Source organism: Adiantum capillus-veneris, chromosome 1 (genome assembly GCF_014529385.1).
Source record: "Adiantum capillus-veneris isolate H3 chromosome 1, ASM1452938v2, whole genome shotgun sequence".
Classification (NCBI taxonomy): domain Eukaryota; kingdom Viridiplantae; phylum Streptophyta; class Polypodiopsida; order Polypodiales; family Pteridaceae; genus Adiantum; species Adiantum capillus-veneris.
In genome coordinates this window covers 189199806-189212237 of record NC_140931.1, presented here as the reverse complement: position 1 = coordinate 189212237, position 12432 = coordinate 189199806, and positions in this window count along the sequence as shown.

Sequence of the window (12432 nt, the reverse complement as noted above, 5' to 3'; positions counted from 1 at the left end):
TCGGAAAACAACCGGTCGGTTGGCCGGTGGTCGGAAGTCAATGGCCGGTGGCCGGTGGCCGAATTCAATGGCCGGTGGCCGAATTCAAAAGCGGACTTGTCTTCTCAAGGGCGGCCACACATGGGCGGATTGGAGGGTCCGATTTGGACTTATTCGCACAAGGGCGGCTACACATGGCTGTCTCTCATAAGAGAGGGCAGCCCTTTTGGCCTATAAAAGGAGGCCATTTCTACACACATTTCATAGTGTGTGAAGTTGATGCAACAAGGTGAGTGTGAGGTGGTGAGAGTGAAGCAAGGCGGGAGCTCCATTAAGGGTATAATCCCTTTGTAAACTACTTCTTGTTTTGAAGTACTAAAGCCATTGAGTGGCTGCTTTCCCGTGGACGTAGCCCACATTGGGTGAACCACGTATATCGTGTGTACTCTCTCTCTCTCTCTCTCTCTACTCTATAATCTCGTGTATATAAATCTGTCTCTCTCCATTAAGTAATCTACTCAATTATCTATTTAGCTACGTCTTATTTCCTAACATAAACATGAACACCATACGTTGTTGAAAATGGATCTTTCTACTAATTGCAACGTTTATTTTAATGTGTGGAGTGAACCTATCATATTTAAAGATACAAGTGGTGGCATTTTAACCCCCTCGGGTGTTACCCAAGTCATCCCCCTATTTCTCCAAGTGTCTATGGTTGTTGCTAAGTGGACCCAATCCGCATTGTCAGACTCAGTCATCCGAGGTAGAATATCCATATAAGGAGAACCTTCTCCAACATCAGTGTCCATTTTACACGTATAACAATACTGCAATGGGGCCGAGTGAATTGTAATGTCAGATCTATGATCAATTATAAATCTGTTTCCTAGAGGATGAGCCCGACCATGCACCATTTTTGCTTCCCTCATGAAAGGACGTCCTAAGATCATCTCAGATGACATAGTGTGCTTGGAAAAATCCATAACAATGAAGGTATGCCTTATTTTGTGTCCAAAGACCTTGATCTTGAGATCTTCTAGCATCTCCATAGGTTTAACAATAGTCCCATTGACCATCTTTACCACTATATTTGTAGTCCCAAGGTGCCGTCTTTCCATAGTTTCCCAGCAATTTTTAGTCACAATGCTAGCCCCAATGCCACCATCAAGGATTCCTTTCACAAATAATCCCTTTGTAGTGATTGGTATGGTCGCATTGGATTCATCGCCTTCAAAGTATTGTCCCAACTTGCTAACAGGTATTTCTCATCTAGGTTGGGTTGTGGATCTAAGTGTTCCTCCTCTATTGGCACCTCCCTAGCTCCATCCATCTGTGAAAATTGTGGTAGCTCGACTTTCAGTTCTTCATTGAGGATAGCTTGAAGAGCTAATAATAGCTTAGGGTCTCCATATAGTTTGGACATGATGGCGGTTCTAACTTATGAAGCCATGAAATCCATCAATTTGGCAATATTTAACGACACTTTTTGAGCTTCAGTCCCTTGACATGGGGAAGCTGGGATCTCCATTTCTTCGATAGGGTCAGTTAATCCCTCTGTAAACATTCTCTTCAACAAGAAGGGAGTACGCCCACTTTCCCATGACTTAAAGTCGCTTTCTTCTTGGATGACACTTGGTATGGCTAGTGGTCTATGGACTTTGTGAGGTTGCTTTTGCATAGGGAACACAGTGTAATCTGGATCTGCCTCGGTACTGGCTATAGATCCCTTTGGGTCTCGTCTACCAAACTCATTGATTGCTTGACTCGCTCGATCTCCTCTATAGGGTTTGGGTAAGTTCATATCTTCTTCTTGGGTTCCTTGGGTCCTGGCCATTGTGGCTCATGATGATCTTCCTTGTTTTTTTTCTTTTCTAATGGTCATTAGTCTCCATGGTTTCACCTGAATCAGAATCCTCTTCAACGTCGTTCATATATATGGGGTCGTCACCAGTCCCTACGTTGGTCTTTGAATTGGGGTCTAACTTTGTTGCTTGCTTTTTGCAATCTTTTTCTTCGTGTTTTCTTCTTCTTCTGAGATTGGGCAATTGATGTCGTGTCTCTTTCTTCAAGAATATAATTTTGATTTTGAAGCATCAATCATGTGAGTACATTTACTAGTACCACATGCGTACTTTGTGAGGGCTCCTTGGTAACCTCAATTAAATTCAATGGCGTTATCTTTGGTGCATTTGGATTATTAGGACATTGGGCAATCAAATGATCTATGCCACATTGATTACACATGAGTATCGGCATTGTAGATGTGCTCACTTGATTGGTTTGCATTAGTGTGGCATTCTTTTGTAGTCTAATGGGACATTCAGCTACACGATGTGGACCCCCACACTTGTAGCATTGAAGAGGTGCTCTCTTGGAAGTGAAATTGATATTTTGGCCTCTTGCTGCAAGAGCAGCTACTTGATAGACAGGTTTGACTTGTCCCCAATAGTCCTCCATGTAGTATTGTGGACTTTCTTCAAGTGCATCAATCCCATAGGCAATATTAGGGTCTATATCTTCGTCACAGCCTTCCAAATCAACAATAGATGACTTACAACCCAGTTGATTCACAGAAGTGATCCTTGGATGTGGAGGTTGCGGTCCTAGCACTGGAGGTGGTAAAGGTGTTGTTTGAACAACATTTTGGGACCTAGGACCAAGTGTTGTGACGGTTGTTCAAGAGGTGGGGCCAGTATCAATGCAGGCACTCGAGGTGTGTCCGTCCATGCTAAGGTTGGTCTGTTGGCCATTGTGCATTTAAATACTATGCAATCCTTGTCTTGATGAACATACCTCCCACATGCATTGCAATTCCCATTAAATTTCACTCTAAACATAGAGCATTCACTGGTACTATGTAGACCATAGCAAACTGAGCACCATTGTTGCTCCCTTCTTGGATACATATGATTGTTTTGTGGAGCACGATTGTCTCTAAGACTTTCTTGAATGGCCTTGGTGATGTCTGCTAAAGTCATCTCAGATTTTTTAGGCTCTTTAGCAATAGGCTTTAGGGTCATTGGCTCATGCCCCGATGCTTGCGAGCTAGTAGATTTAGGCTCAACAAACACTCTTTCTCCTTGAATCATTCAATTGTCCTCCAATTGGATTGCATTGGTGGTCACTGCTTCCCAAGTGGTGGTGATTCCTCTAATGACTAGGCCATTGTAGATATCCTCATGTTGTAATCCCCTAATGAATCTATCGAGCAATTGGTTATTATTGAAGCACTCATTTGGATTACAACGAGAATTCAAATGTTTCAAGCGACTAATAAAGTCTCTCACAGACTCTCCTTCCTCTCGTTGGACTTTTTGGAGTTGAGATGCTACACCCCAAAGCACTCCCTCTCGAAAGTACTCTCTCTCTCTCTCTCTCTCTCTCTCTCTCTCTCTCTCTCTCTCTCTCTCTCTCTCTCTCTCTCTCTCTCTCTCTCTCTCTCTCTCAGAGTAAACCTTAACCCTAACTCTGCCACAGTCCCCCCGTGGGCAAGGGGTAGCCCTGTGGGGGGCGTTAAGCCCAAGATTATGCCCCGCCCTCACCAAGATACAACCTGTAGCCCCGAAAGCTACCTTTGTAAATCTCATCCCCAAGCTTGAGCTTTGCCATCTACAGATCTGCACAATAGCTGCCCTGCACCTTGTCTTTGCAAGTCATGCCCCCAAGCTTGAGCCACACTGTCGGCAGGTCCGTGAACAGCAAGGCCAGGTCTGTTGAAAACGCGAGCTTTTCCTTCTGCAGGTCTGTGCTCAACCATTAGCAACACATGCTTGTGCTCAGGGATCTATTCAGAGATTTGAATAAGCGAAGGTTGCTCTCGACTAGCTATTCACAACAAAACGCTTGGAGATTGTTTCCCACCTCAGCACCAATGGGTTCTAGCCTTGATCTTAATGTGATGAGTTGAAGCTCTGTCGAGCTCTAGCAAGTCCAAAGCCTAAGTTTAACTTAGGTGTTTGCCCCACCCAACAAATTTCAAGCTTGTGCAGCAAGTCCAATGTCGACTTTTGGTACGCCCGTCCCTAACACCCGCAAGAGTTTCCTTGCGGTGGCAGCTGCCCCAAGGAAATATCCTATGACCCATCAAGACACCAGGCTTATAGCCTTAGAGGCTCATATCTAAGCACTCATCGAGGAGAATGAAAGACTCAAGGAACGCGTTGTAACCTTGAGGACACAAAGGAAACAGAGAGTGAAGCCCTTCTTGCTAAAGCAAACGAAGTCAAAGTCTCCCTTGCTGAGTTTGTCATGGCCGTTCAGAAGAAAGTGCGAGGCAAATATCGACACCAAGATACAAGCTGTCTTAGAAGAATGTAGATTCCAAGAATCCCTTAGTCTCAAGACTAGGATTGGGGGGCTCCAATCTCCATGGTGCACGGATGAGGACACCCTCAAAGAAGCAATCACCAAGCTCAATGAAATCCTTCAACCAGTTAACCTCAAGCTTGAAACCGTCACTTGGATCAATGACACACATAGGCACGTGCCACCTGGCCATTGTATCCTCACTCTCAAGGATAAAGAAGAGCCTTTTGATGGACTCTCAGTCCTTAAGTGATATGTATCGATTGCCTTCACCGAGTAGAAAAGCGTTGTAATGTTTTGTTTTGGTCCCATGGGTCAAATCTGACCTCCATGGATGATAAATCTATCTATCTCTCCTTCTCTGCCTCTACCTCCACCTCTTGATCTCTCAATATATCTCTCTCTATCTCTCAATCCCTCTCTCTATGATCTATATCTCTTTTTATCTCCCTCCATTTGTCTCACTATCTCTATTTTCCTTTCCCTCTCTCCACATCTCTCTCTATCTATTTCTCTTTCCCTCTCTTCACCTATCTACCTCTACCTTCACCTTTGTATCTTCAATCTCTTCACCTCTCTACCTCTACCTTCACCTCTGTATCTTTGATCTCCATCCACCTCTCTCCGTTTCTCAATATCTCTCTATTTTGTCTCTCTCCATTTTTGGATCTCTCTACCCTCTACACCTCTTTCTATCTCTCAATCTACCTCCCTCTATTTCCCTTTTCCACTTTTCACCTCTCTCTCTCTCTCTCTCTCTCATATCCTTTCCCCCTCTTTTTCCTCTCTTCATCTCCCTACCTCTACTTCCACCTCTCTATTTCAATCTACCTCTCTCCATTTGTCAATCCCTCTCTCTACTCTCTACCACTCTTTGTATCTCTCAATCTACCCCTCTCTATCTTCCTATCTCCCTACCTCTACTTCCACCTCTCTATCTCTCCATTTGTCAATCCTTCTCTCTACTCTCTACCAGTCTCTCTATCTCTCAATCTACCTCTCTCTATCTTCCTATCTCTCTTTCTACCTTTCTACCTCTCTCCATATCTTTATCCCCCCCCCCCCCTCTCTCTCTCTCTCTCTCTCTCTCTCTCTCTCTCTCTCTCTCTCTCTCTCTCTCTCTCTCTCTCTCTCTCTCTCTCTCAAGTGTAGATTAGTTATTCCATTTCCCTCTTGAATAGTTCTAGACTCGTTGCTGTAGATATTTGAGGTCTCTTGGGTTTCTTATGACGTTAAAATTCTCTTCTTTTTCTTCTTCTCTATCTATTTCCCTTTCCCTCTGTTAACCTCTCTATCTCTCAATCTACCTTTTTTTTACTATTTCTCTATTCTTTTCTATCGCTACCTTTGTCCTTATATCGATCTGTCTGGCTCTCCCTATCTCTATTTCCCTTTCCCTCTATCCACCCCTCCCTCAATATTCATTTCCTTATCTATATATTTTCCTCTCTCTCTCTCTCTCTCTCTCTCTCTCTCTCTCTCTCTCACACACACACACACACACACACACACACACACACACACACACACACACACACACACACACACACACACACACCGATTTCCTACAATTGAATGGGAAGCAAGCAAAAAAGTTCGAAAGACACGTAAAAGCAAGATCTTGAGCACGGGATGGATGCAAGACATAAAGAAGTGGTTTGGGAGATGAGATGCATTACACTTGCTACATGATGCTTTCAATTGACTCCCAAGTGAATGAAGGTTTTCTACATTGCCAATGTATTATGACTTGGGAGAAATCAGGTAGGTCATGCTTCATACATTACACCACCCAACTACATGTTCTTCGCTGAAAGAGGAAACCGTACTCACACTTACATGCTTGAGCCTATCCCCTTGTTCATTATACGCACTATCGCAACCATTCAACTTAGCTCCCATTTCCTTCAATGCGAGATAGGGCGTTGGGGCAATGGAGAAGAGTCAAATCGACTCTGCACATTATGCTCACTGCAAGTTTGAGAGTCTAAGTACCACACACTACTAGAGTGCTCAGCTTTTGGTCACATCCGAACTTGCTTCTCTCACATTTTCAGCCATGACTTAGACCTACACACTTTCCTCTCCCAGCCACCACAGTGTGGGCTCTCCATTGCGACTCTCATCACCACAATTTTGGAGCATCGAGAGTCACTCATCAGCCATACACATACTCCATCACATGTAACTTTGGTCTCATAGGTCATATTTGACCTCCAAGGACACCCAAGGTGGCCTTAAATGAGCTAGACAGTACCCCTAACGTGATATGAGTAGGTACTGAAAGCATCTTTACAGGCAAAGTACAGCAGGGCACATAAGTCACGAACGTGCTGGTCAGATTTGTAGTGTGTGTGTGGTGTGTGGCATCACAGCCGCCCTGCGTGTGTGTGTGTGTGTGTGTGTGTGTGTCTATGTTGAGTGCATGTGTGTGTACGCTTGTGGGGGATTTGGGTGTGTGGTGAATCCTTTGGCCTCGTCTGTCGCGCGACTCTGTTCTGCACAATATCTACCCCGTGCAGGCCCTTCACAGCGCGCCGGGGGTGGAAGTTTGATTTTGCCTGCACGCGGTCCCTCCGTCGTCTTGTGTGCGAGAGAGGGGTGTGTGTTTTTGTATAGCTAGCCGGTGGGTGTGTCTACCTGTATATATAGTAGTCATATATCAAAAACTCCCAAAAAAAGTAGAGTGTGTGTGTGAGAGAGCTTCACATGGATTCGACTGATCAGTGTATATATAAGCGTCGGAAAGCCATGGAAACTTCGGAGATGGATGCTTAGAGTCTTATCAAAGAATGTTTGCATGAGGACTTCGAGGATGCACATCAAGCCTGGGAAGGATCCGCTCCTGTTATGGAAGTGCGCATCCCTATACAGGAGCTCATGGATCCTGTTGCCCAATATGCACTTAACGCTGTGATTCTTTTTTCCCCGGGTAGAATGCCTACTGCTTAGGATGTAGGCCAATGGGTTGATTTCCTACTCAAACGGCAAGCAGTCCGAGGGGTTTACTTTGATGCGCGAGGGTTCTACGAAGTCTTGCTGGCTGACATGGATGCTCGGGATGCTCTGCTTGAAATGCCTCCTCTTTTCTTCAATACACAGATGAATCATGTGTTGCCCTGGGTTCTTACCAAGGACTATCAGAGTCTCATTCGTCACAAGTGTCCTGTCTGGGTTGAGGTGATCAACTTTCCTCGCGCTTGGCGTCATTTTCTTCCTTTGTTGGCTGCTCAGTTAGGCAAAGTCATTTGCCCTCCTAAGCCGGAGGCAAACACAAACCGTTTTTGTATTTTGTGGGACACAGATATCCGTAGTATTTCGATCGATTGTGGGGATGAAAGCGCCCATTTAAGCTTAAATGGGGCAAGTTTGCAAATTCTTGCTTCCGCTGTGGCAAATTTGGTCATATGCAGTCCGAATATCCGGAACTAAATCTGCAACCACCTCCTTCAGCCGTCCCTGCTCCTCAACCTCGCTCGCCTCCGAAACCTTCTACTGAGGTTCAAAATAAAGGAGTTTCAACCTCCTCCCCCTCAGCTGGGGCGATTAAAGGCAAGGGGAAACAAGTACAATTGTCTGCACTTTCTGCTTCTCCAAATATTAAAGACAAGGGAAAAGAACAGGTTTCGACCTCTCAAACTTGGATAGTGCCCAAGAAACCCGTCAAAGCTGCTACACCTCGTCTTCCGGCATCTTCTCGTAATTATGTGCCTCCTTTGAAGAATGTTGCTCAGAAAAAACTCCCTTGTAATGACAACACTTCTTTGGCTAAAGCTTGGGACAAGGTTGTTCGTTCTTACAAGGAGGTTGTTAATGGAGAAGCTTCTTCATCGCAAGGTGCATTTCCTTTCAATTATCCAGGTCCAGGTATTGACCCACCTTCTCAGGCACCTTCGACTGGGGAGGATGTGTCGATGGGCACTGGTACTTGAGTTTTATTCCCCCCTTTCTTTTCATGTTTCCTCGATGTGTCGATGGGCACTGGTACTTGAGTTTTATTCCCCCCTTTCTTTTCATGTTTCCTCGTCCACTGTATATACCATATAGAATGCATAGTTCTTTGATTTGCATCTCCTATAATGTGCGTGGGTTATGCAATCACGACAAGTGGCGGCTTACCTGGCACTATGTACATACATGTAAAGCAGACATTGTGGTTCTTCAAGAGCATAACCGACACCAATTTGCAGGACAGACTTCTTACTTTGCGGGCTACTGGATAGCTTATGCAGGATCAGCTGGCTGTTCTGGAGTGCTTATGCTTCTTCGACATGAACTCTTCCCGACCTTGGTCTTTAATGACCCAGCTGGGAGATGGATGGTCTTCCAATGTATTGTTAATGGAGAAGTTTTCGAATTTGGAGGATTATATTCATACACAGCTTCTGCAGATAGAGCACGGTTGTGGAGTGCTATCTCTTCTTATTGTTGGCGTTCCAATGTCTTTCTCTGCGGGGATTTTAATAATGCACCAAACCTTGTGGATAATACTACTGGCCATTCTCACATGCTTCATATGGAATGGCAATCTTGGGACCAATTTATGTCGACCTGTAATGGGCTTGATTTGTGGCCCTTTTTGCATGCGACTGATCCAGGCTTTACTTTTCAGCACAATGCTCAATCCATGTATCGTGCTTGACTGGATCGCTGGTATCTTTTTCACATGCAACAATATGATGACTTTGTATGCGAGATGAGGATTGATTATGCTATGTGTCTCTCGGATCATTTTCTCGTATGCTTGAAACTTCGTTTTGGCTCTTTTGATGTCAATGATCGCCTACCCAATAAAAGACTTTTTCATGTCAATAATGCTTATCTCAAGCATGAGCCTTTTCGCACTATGATTGTGAATATCATCCCACCTTTGCTCTCCCAGATGTATGTTGACATGGACATAGCATGGTTTCGTTTTGTTATGCGTGTTCAATCAGTTATACGGGATTATGGCAGGGATTATTTGTCACAATTAAGGGACCAGGTTAACCAGGCAAAGGATGCTTGTAGCCGATTAATGCACTTGGCTAATCATTCTTCTCTTAACTGATGCTCAAATGACTGAGTTGTTCTCTACTCGTGCAATATTAAGGAACAATGATGAGAGGAAATTGGCCAAATGGCAGACTCGAGCTCCTCAACATGCTTTTGCCGATAAAGGATATGCTTCTAAACAATTCTTTCAGCATTTGCATCACTTGAGGTAGTCTCAAGCTATACGGAGAGTTAAATTACCGTCAGGGGAGTGGACCTCCACTTTTCGAGAGCTATCCCTAGCCCTACGCTCTCATTATGGCAAGATTTTTGAGGCCCCTTCTTCTCCCACGAGAGAAGCTCGCCAAGTGCGTCACATGTTTCTATTGCATGTTACTTCCATTCTCTTGTTGCGGCAGGCTCAAGACTTGGAAGCTGTTTTCACTGAGTCGGAATTGTATGCCAGCTTGCTTGATTTAAATCGATGGAGAGCTCCTGGTTGGGATGGTCTCTCTGTGGAATTCTTCTTGACTTTCTGGGATTATTTGAAGTTGCCTCTATTATTCATGATGAATACAGCTTGGGAACAACAGGAATTACCCTCCTCTTGGAAAGAAGGTTTGCTCAAGCTGATCCCTAAGCATGCATTGTGTGAAGAATTTTCACATTGGCGGCCTATTACACTTATGCCTGTGGTATATAAATTAATGGCAAAAATGCTTGCTAACAGACTCAAATGCTTTCTGCATGAAGGCTTGCATCAATCTCAATACGGCTTCATTCCGCCAAGGCAAATTACTGATAACCTCGCAAATGTCATTATTGGTATGGAATATGCAAAATATACTCGACATGATGTATTAGTAATGCAGGTTGACATTGAAAAGGCATTTGATATTGTTCTTTGAGATTACATTGTGGATACCATGCGACATTTGGGCTTTGGGCCTAGGCTATCCCGTGTCGTGCTTTTCTTGTATGCAAACAGTACTTCTGTAGGCTTGCTGGATGGTTCTCTCATAGAATCTTGGCCTTTGGGACAGTCTGTACGGCAGGGCTGCCCTCTGAGTGCTTTGCTTTATGCGATCGCTACTCATCCCTTGTTTATGTATTTGGATTCCTTGACCTCCACTAGTAGGCTACATGGCCTTACTTTACCTTCTGGTCAACAGTTTGCTGGTCAAGCTTATGCGGATGACTCTTTGTTCATGCCTCGTAATAACTATGATGATGTACAACAGATTATGCATGCTCTTCACTTGTTTGGATTGGCAGCAGGTCTCAAAGTTAACTTTTGCAAATCCAAGCTATTGCCTCTGATAGAGTGTGACTGGCATAAGATATCGTGGCCTGGGGAGATTGCTCCTCCCCATGTTCTGGCTCGCCATTTGGGTTATTCGCTGGGTTGGAATGTATCAGCTATGAAGAAAACAGATTGGGTGCTCCAACGTCTACATTCCAAGTTGAATTATTGGAAATTGTCCACGTGGCCACTTCATGTGCGTCTCAGGATTTTCCAATGCATCCTTGTGGCTTATGTGCAGTTTTACTTGCCTTTGTTATCCTGGCCTCAGTTGCGCTTGCAGTCTCTCACGTCCATATTTTATAACATTTTCGGCGGACCTCGTCTACCAAGAGGGGCATTCGGCTTCTATCTATGGACAAGATGTGTTCTCCCAAGCGGCTTGGAGGGTTGAATATTTTGGACTTGAGACGTCATCTTCTGGCTCGGAAAGCTATGTTGTTGCCAGTTTTGGTGGAGCAGCAGCAACCCTGGGCTCTCATGGTCACACATTTATGTGCGCACATTGTCACCCCTTCTTTTGGTCATTGGCAACTGACTTATTGGGATGTTTTTTTTGGGAAAATTGAAGGACACATTCCTGGATGTCCCTTTACTTCTTCTCTAATTGTTGATTGGAAGGTTGTCACTTCGCATTTGGCTTGGGATGGTCGACAATCCTCTGGGGGTAACTCTCTTCGCTTGGAGAGTCTGCATTGGAGCAGGGTTTTTGCTTCAACTTTGGTTCAACGGTCTCCTCACCAAGCGTATTTTATTTCCCAAAAAGGAATATGTCAGGTGCATCAGGTGGTTGATGACTCGGGTTATGTTCTTTCTTTCGCTGATTCCGTCTCCCGCTTTCGGTTGGGTCTTCACTATTCTCCTCTCTGGCGGGAGATTCAAAACATGCTTGCTGCTCATTCGCCCATTCCTCCTCTGGATGAAGACTCTTGCTTCTCTGATTGGAATCTGGCTACTACTAGATTGGACTGCATCTCAGCTGCCAGTGTCTATGCCATTCTTCAGTCTGATGTATGGATTGTGCATTGGAGTAATCAGCTATGGTCGCTTTCCGAGTCATCCTTGTGGTGGCAACACACATTGTCTCGTATTTGGCAGAGTCATTTGCCTTTGAAGGAACGTGTTTTTTTGTGGCGGTGCTTGGTGGGAGCTCTACCTGTTGGCAGTGTGTTGCATGCTTGGCATATTGCGCCTTCCTGCTGCCCCGGATGCCTTGAAGCTGACGAGACCGTGCCACACTTACTGTGGTGTTGTCGTCACTCCAGAGCCTTCATTCGGCAAGTGTCGACTGCTCTTCAACTGCGTTTTCCTTCTGGCTCTTTTCACAGACGATTTGGATTTTTGGAGTGCTTCGGTCACAGCAATCTCAGTTTGCGGTGTTCTTCACCTGGGTCAGATTTTGGACTATGTGGGCCATCTGGCATCATAGGAACTCCTTAATGTTCCAGGGCACTCTTGTTGACCCCTTTCCCTATTTCAATTATCTCTTGGTCAAGCACTGCATTTTGCCTATGACGCTGGAGACATCACTCTTGAAACCTCCATGATTTATTTTGACTGTTTCTAGCCTTGGGAGCCTCATAGTGCTCCGTGTTTTGTATCCCTTTCTTTTCATGGGTTTTCCTCGCTTTGAGGTTTCCCACTTGCAAATTAATCAAAGCAGATTTACAAAAAGAAAAAAGAAAGTGTGCAAGGAAATTGGAATAATCCTTCTATCAACCACATACATCGCCCAGGTATGGTAGAGTGGTTATCCGATCGACCTCCTCATCGAATTTTTGAGAATCGTGGGCAGTGTTCGGGAGAAATTTGCCTCCGCTTAGCATTGAGCGGATTAGAAATCAAGATTAGCCAGTTGCAAATCAAAA